Source organism: Triticum aestivum, chromosome 4B, assembly GCF_018294505.1.
Source record: "Triticum aestivum cultivar Chinese Spring chromosome 4B, IWGSC CS RefSeq v2.1, whole genome shotgun sequence".
NCBI classification, from domain to species: Eukaryota; Viridiplantae; Streptophyta; class Magnoliopsida; order Poales; family Poaceae; genus Triticum; species Triticum aestivum.
In genome coordinates, this window is record NC_057804.1 from 476202721 (window position 1) to 476210991 (window position 8271).

Sequence of the window (8271 nt, forward strand, 5' to 3'; positions counted from 1 at the left end):
TCCGGATAGCCGAACTATCATCATCGGCCGGACTCCAAGACTATGAAGATACAAGATTGAAGACTTCGTCCAGTGTCCGGATGGGACTTTCCTTGGCGTGGAAGGCAAGCTTGGCGCTACGCATGTATATCTCCTACCTTTGTAACCGACTCTATGTAACCCTAGCCCTCTCCGGTGTCTATATAAACCGGATGGCCTTAGTCCATAGGACGAACAACAATCATACCATTGGCTAGCTTCTAGGGTTTAGCCTCCTTGATCTCGTGGTAGATCTACTCTTGTAACCCACATCATCAATATTAATCAAGCAGGATGTAGGGTTTTACCTCCATCAAGAGGGCCCGAACCTGGGTAAAAACATCGTGTCCCTCGTCTCCTGTTACCATCCGCCTAGACGCACAGTTCGGGACCCCCTACCCGGGATCCACCGGTTTTGACACCGACAGTCATCATCTTCCTCCTCCCAATCAAATGTGGGACGCGGACAACCGTCCTTTCCCAGTGGTGGCGCCCCCTATGGAACTTCACCCTTCTCGACCTCATCGACACCCACGAGCTCTACCATGGCTATCGCAAAAGATTGGATGTGTTCTCCAAGATCCTCGACAGTCACCCTGACCAAACGAGAGGCCTTAGAATGGGAAAGTTCTGTTCCAATGGCAGGGACCGAGCCAAGCTTGACGACTGGTTCGGATCCCCCGCCCTAGATCAGCTCGAGGAGCTCACTTTTGATGATGGGCATATGCGCTCGCTGCCAACATCCGTGCTCCATCTCGCACCCATGCTGCGCATCGCCAAGTTCAGGAACTGCCATCCCCCTTAATGACACGCCCGCTCTTATTCTACCACGACTGAAGCACCTCAAGCTCGTCAGCATCTGCCTCTCAAACGGTGACATGGAGCGCCTGCTTCGTGGTTGTACTGCACTCGACTACCTTCTTCTTCAGGCGATCAATGGGTTGAGTACATTCCACATCACCTCCATGACTCTCTGAACTATTTATGTGTGTTGTTGGTTCGGCAGGAAGACATCACAAGATGTGTACCACGGTATGGTCATTAAGGACACATCTGCACTTGAGAGATTACTTGTACTTGATCAAGTAGGTCCAACAAAAGAATCAATGTCATTTTTGCACCGAAATTGACAGTGTTGGGCTACTCGTCTGACAAATACTCCGAACTTGTTATTGGATCCACACCCGTTCAGGTACAATAGCCGGCTTCTACCTCTCCTTCTACAAATTAATATTATTTCTAATTTTGAAGATGTTTGTTCGTCTATCATTCAGAAAATGATTCTAACAAGCCTGACCATGAAACTGTGCACAGTGAAGGTCTTGGCACTAGAATCTATCGGTCCCAACCTGGAGCAAGTTGTCACTTTCCTGAGATGCTTTCCGTGCCTGGAGAAGCTATATATCGAGGTGATGTTCCTTTCCTGTTAAATGTTAACCATAAGGGAGTTCAATTTGTGACACCTTTTTCCAAGTTTACAACGACAATGTACTACAATTTCTGAAGGATTCTTTTTGAGGATTTCAGTACATACATGTCTACTTCTCGAATTTACAATGACAATGCTTGATCCATATGGTTACAATCCATATGCATTTCTCCTTTGGATTCATCTATACTATTTTTCTTAGGGAACTTTTCATCAACTCCAACATCATGTGAAGATCGAAGATGCCATGTTAATGCCCATGTTAATCATGTCAGATCGAAGATGGCATGTTAGTCCATTTTTCAAATCCTGCAAACCAAATAGGTCTATAGTAGTGTTCAAAACTGCATCTAGGCACTAACACGTTTTCTTATTTTGCAGATAAGATTAGGCCCAGTGGTGGATAATGTGATACAATATAACAATCATGTCGAATGCCTAGATCTGCATCCCTCAGAAATTACTTTGAACTCCTGTCGAGAGACCTTACCGGAGATTATATTCGCCAGGTTCTTTGTTGTCAAAGCAAGGGTGCTGAAGGTAATGAGGTTTGCCCTACATTTATTTCAAAAAAAATGAATGGTTTGTAGATCAGCACCGGCGCCTGCAGCAGAATGGAATAGGCTCCAAAAATGCTGAATTTCATTTTGGAACTTCAGAAGACAGAGTAATCAGAACTCATCGTGTCAACCCCATACATGACTTCTCAGTGGCTGACCCCTTTGCAAAAGTTGTGAGGTTTCGAAACCAGACTTAGAAGTGGTAATATTAGTTTGAACCTCTCTGATATCTATGTTTAACGGATCAACGCGAGTGTTTGCAGGTGATGAGCTGAATTTCATTTCTAATATCAGTTTAAACCTTATAATCTTCGAATTTGAGCCATACAACTCTGGAATTTGAACCTTGTAATGTTTTGAGCCTTTGTGGTACATTCGTTGAAATGGCATCGTATGAGACATGTATATTGGTAGCACTATTTTGACCTTAATATGCAATGGTCTTAGATTTGATTTTATTAACCATTCTCGAATCTGTTTACCTTGTCGATCTCACAACACACGATCCGTATAGCTAACTCGACTGCGGCCTTGGACATTATTGCACACAGTTGGTTTCTTCCACCATGTGCCATGTAGAGTGCAAAATTAATTATCGCACTCGAGTGTCCATCATCACCCTTCTGTGTAACTTTGACCTCATCACCCATGGGTAAACTTACGACCGAAGTCATTCCACACACTTTGTTTTTACAAAGCCTTTTGCCAATAAACACCCACGATTTGTCCCTCTTCTAGCCGACCCATGGCAAACCAAGCCAGGCGGGAAGCTTGTGAGGTAAACTGCATGGTAGTGCGGGAACAGGCTCACCAACGATACATTTGGCGCCTCTTCGAGCCCACGCGTGGTCAAACTGCGATGCGGTGTTGTCAAGCGTGCACTGGAATCCTCACTACGGTGCGGTGTTGTCAAGCATGCACTGGAATCCTCCGCTATGAACGCCGTGACAAGATGTGATGATTATAGGCCGGTTGGCCCCCATTTGTTACAACGGCAATTTAACCCTTGTGTCTCTTCAACCTTTCGATCGCACCCCACCATTGCAAGAAGCACACCCACCACGACAAATTCTTAGAGAGTATCCTGCGCGGCTCCAATGGCGCTCCGAGCGGCTGCCAACGACGAGCAGCAGTTCACCATGCATGACATGGTGGAGACCCACCGAAGGTTCACGGAGCTCTCGGTGGTGTACACCAACAACCCGGTTTGCATGGAGCACTCCATCCACATCATGGAGCTGTTGCTTGCCGACGAGAAGTACAAGGTGGTCGGGTTCGACCTCAAGCACCCCGTGCTCGTGCCTGGTCTTGTCCCAAGGTCGCCATTGCCCAGATGTGTGTGCTTCACCACGTCCTCGTCTACCACTACTACCTGGCCACAAGGCCTTGTGAGCGTTTCACCAGGTTTGTCAACAGCCCCCACTACATGTTCACTACGGCCGGCATCACAAACGATGTCAAGGTGCTCAAGAATCCAGGCATCGCTTGCCAGAATCTTGTCGACATCTAGGGCCAATACAAGATCTGGGGCAGCAAGGAGCATGAGAAGGACTCACTCATTCACCTCGCTGAGGCCATCACTGACCCCTACTACAGAGACTTGAAGGATTCCTGCAACAATGACAAGCGTGCCTGGCACTCGGCCTGGAGGAGAAACTCGACAAAGCTCATGTCGTGTACGCGGCCAAGGAGGCGCACACGTGCTACGACATGTACAGGCAGATCGTTGACATGAGGAAGTGCCTCCTTCCCCAAAACGGCCAGGGATCCAGCCGGAAGCAGAGCAATGGCAAGCGTCGTCACAACAAGAAGTAGATGATTCGATCCTCATTTCTCCTAGTTTAGTATGCATGTAATTGCTTACTTTGGTGTGTGAAAATGTTACCTGTGTAGTCACTTGTGTAATTCTATGCTTAATTTGGTTACGCAATGCTATCTTTTTAAGTATATATGTTGATGCTCTGTAGACAGAGCAAATCACATCACACACGGACTAAACAAGGGAACCGTAGGTGATGATTTCATCAATCATTGACAATTGTATACCAACAATCGTTTTCTCACAACACACACGACTTGTTAACAAGAATCGTCTGTGTTGTTATCGGTCTTCCCACACATTTCTGATTACAGACCTGTTTTTCGCATATCACACACATCTTGTTAACTTGAACCGTTTCTATTCTCTTGGCTCAACACAAACAGTTCATCCGAGTGAACTGTATGTCGTATATCGCACACACCTTCATCTAGCTGCCCGTTTCTGTTTTTCCGCCTCATCACAAACAGTTCATCTGAGTGAACCGTATGCTCTACATCATACACGCCTTCATCTGGCAGCCCGTTTCTTTTGTTCCTCATCATCGCGAATAGTTAATTGAACTAAACCGTATGCCCTGAATCGCACATGCAACAAAAATCTGAACCGTGTTTGATGCATCCGTCATTGCAAATGTTTTGCACCTTTTTTGATGGTTTTTTACAACACCATTTGCGATTATTGCATCACACACAGTTTCGTTGAAGGGTCTCTGATCGTAGTGTCGCGTTAGCAGCATCCTGCAGTAGTGGTAGGTAAGAACGGTTCTTGCTAGAAGCCCATAGCAGCCACGTAAAACTTGCAACAACTAAGTAGAGGATGTCTAACTTGTTTTTGCAGGGCATGTTTTGATGTGACATGGTCAAGACGTGATGTGATATACGTTATTCTATGAGATGATCATGTTTTGTGATATCGACAACCGGCAGGAGCCTTTGGGTTGTCTCTTAAATATTGTGTGAAATGCAAGCGCCATGTAATTGCTTTACTTTATTGCTATGTGTTAGCAATAGTTGTAGAAGCAATAGTTGGCGAGACGACCCTGACGGAACAATGGAGATCAAGGTGTCGAGCTGGCGACGATGGAGATCATGACGATGCTTTGGAGATGGAGATGAAAAGCACAAGATGATGATGGCCATATCATGTCACATATTTTGATTGCATGTGATGTTTATCCTTTATGCATCTTATTTTTCTTAGAACAGCGGTAGTATTATAAGATGGTCCCTTCATTAAATTTCAAGATAAAAGTGTTCTCCCTGAGTATGCCCCGTTGCTAAAGTTCATCGTTTTGAAGCACCTCATGATGATTGAGTGTGATAGACTCTACGTTCGCATACAACGGGTGTAAGCCAGTTTTACACAAGCAGAATACTTGGGTTAAACTTGACGAGCCTAGCATGTACAGACATGGTCTCGGAACACTGGAGAGTGAAAGGTCAAACGTGAGTCATATAGTAGATATGATCAACGTAGAAATGTTCACCATTGATGACTACCCCATCTCACGTGATGATCGGTCATGGGTTAGTTGATTTGGATCATGTATCACTTAGATAACACGAGGGATGTTTATCTATGTGTAAGTTCTTTAGTAATTTTATTAATTGAACTTAATTCATCATGAACTTAATCTTAATAGTTTTGCATATCTATGTTGTAGATCAATGGCATGTGCTACTGTTCCCCTGAATTTTAATGTGTTCCTAGAGAAAGCTAAGTTGAAGGATGATGGTAGCAACTACACAGACTAGGTCCATAACTTGAGGATTATCCTCATTGATGCACAGAAGAATTATGTCCTTGATGCACCACTATGTGAACCACCCGCTCCCGCTAATCTGGACACTATGAACGCCTGGCAGACGCGGAATGATGACTACTCTATAGTTCAGTGTACCATGCTTTATGGCTTAGAACCGGGACTTCAAAGATGTTTTGAACGTCATGGAGCATATGAGATGTTCCAAGAGTTGAAGTTAATATTTCAAGCAAATGCCCAGGTGGAGAGATATGAAGTCTCCAACAAGTTCTATAGCTGCAAGATGGAGGATAACAGTTCTGTCAGTGAACACATACTTAAAATGTCTGTGTATCATAACCACTTGACTCAGCTGGGGGTTGATCTTCTAGTTGAAAGTGTTATTGACAGAGTTCTACAACCATTGTCACCAAGCTATAAAGGCTCCGTGATGAACTATAATATGCAAGGGATGAATAAAACGACTCTTGAGCCCTTCGCAATGCTTAAGGCCACGGAGGTAGAAATCAAGAAGGAGCATCAAGTGTTGATGGTTAACAAGACCACTAATTTCAAGAAAAGGGCAAGGGAAAGAAAGGGAGCTTCAAGAAAAACGGCAAGCAAGTTTCCGCTCCCATGAAGAAGCCCAAAGCTGGACCTAAGCCTGAAACTGAGTGTTTCTACTGCAAAGGAAGTGGTCACTGGAAGCGGAACTGCCCCAAGTATTTGGCGGATAAGAAGGATGGCAAAGTGAACAAAGGTATATTTGATATACATGTTATTGACGTGTTCCTTACTAATGCTCGTAGTAGCGCCTGGGTATTTTATACTGGTTCGGTTTCTCATATTTATAACTCAAAACAGGAGTTGTGGAATAAATGAAGATTGACTAAGGACGAGGTGACGATGTGCGTCGGGAATGGTTCCAAGGTCGATGTGATCGCCATCGGCACGCTACCTCTACATCTACCTTCAGGATTAGTTTTAGACCTCAATAATTGTTATTTGGTGCCCGCGATGAGCATGAACATTATATCTGGATCTTGTTTATTGCGAGACGGTAATTCATTTAAGTCAGAAAATACTGGTTGTTCTATTTATATGAATACTATCTTTTATGGTCATGCACCCTTGATGAATGGTCCATTCTTGTTGAATCTCGATTGTAGTGATACACATATTCATACTATTGATGCCAAAAGATGCAAAGTTGATAATGATAGCGCAATATATTTGCAGCACTATTGTTTAGGTCATATTGGTGTAAAGCGCATGAAGAAACTCCATACGTATGGACTTTTGGAATTACTTGATTATGAATCATTTGATACATGTGAAACATGCCTCATGGGCAAGATGACTAAAACTCCATTCTCCGAAGCAATGGAGCGAGCTAATGACTTATTGGAAATAATACATATCAATGTATGCGGTCTGATGAGTGTTCAAACACGCTACGGGTATCGTTATTTTCTGACCGTCACAGATGATTGAGTAGGTATGGGTATATCTACTTGATGAAACACAAATATGAAACATTTGAAAAGTTCAAAGAATTTCAAAGTGAAGTGGAGAATCACCATAACAAGAAAATAAAGTTTCTACGATCTGATCACGGAGGCGAATATTCGAGTTATGAGTTTGGCCTTCATTTAAAACAATGTGGAATTGTTTCACAACTCACGCCACCTGAAACACCACAGCATAATGGTGTGCTCGAACGTCGTAACCATATGTTATTAGATATGGTGTGTTCTGTGATGTCTCTTATCGATTTACTACTATTATTTTCGGGTTATGCATTAGAGACAACCGCATTCACGTTAAATAGGGCACCATCTAAATCCGTTGAGATGACATTGTATGAAGTGTGGTTTGGCAAGAAATGTAAGCTGTCGTTTCTTAAAGTTTGGGAATGTGACACTTATGTCGAAAGGCTTCGGCCTGATAAGCTCGAACCTAAATCGGAGAAGTGCGTCTTCATAGGTGATGTTGGCTTGAACTATGTTGGTATTTCCCCAAAGAGGAAGGGATGATGCAGCACAAAAATAGTAGGTATTTCCCTTAGTGATGATACCAAGGTTATCGAACTAGTAGGATAACCACGCAACACTACATAAACGTTACCTGCACATAAACAACAAATACTTGCAACCCGACATGTTAAAGGGGTTGTCAATCCCTTTCGGGTAACGGTGCCAGAAATTGTCAAGTTGATGGGACAAAATTGTAGTAGATTGATAGATGCAAATAAAAGCAAATAAAATTCAGCGAGGTATTTTTGGGTTTTTGGATTAATAGATCTGAAAATAAAAGCAAATAAAAATAGATCTTCAAAGAAAATATGATAAAGAAGATATCAGAGGGCCGTAGATTTCATTAGTGGCTTCTCTCGAGAAAAATAGCATACAGTGGGTAAACTAATTACTGTTGGGCAATTGATATAACTTCAAATAATTATGATGATATTCAGGCAATAATCATTATATAGGCATCACGTCCAAGATTAGTAGACCGAGTCCTGCCTGCATCTACTACTATTACTCCACACATCAACCGCTATCCAACATGCATCTAGTGTACTAAGTTCATGGAAAAACAGAGTAATGCAATAAGAACGATGACATGATGTAGACAAGATCTATTCATGTAGGAATTAGACCCCATCTTGTTATCCTTAATGGCAATGATACATATGTGT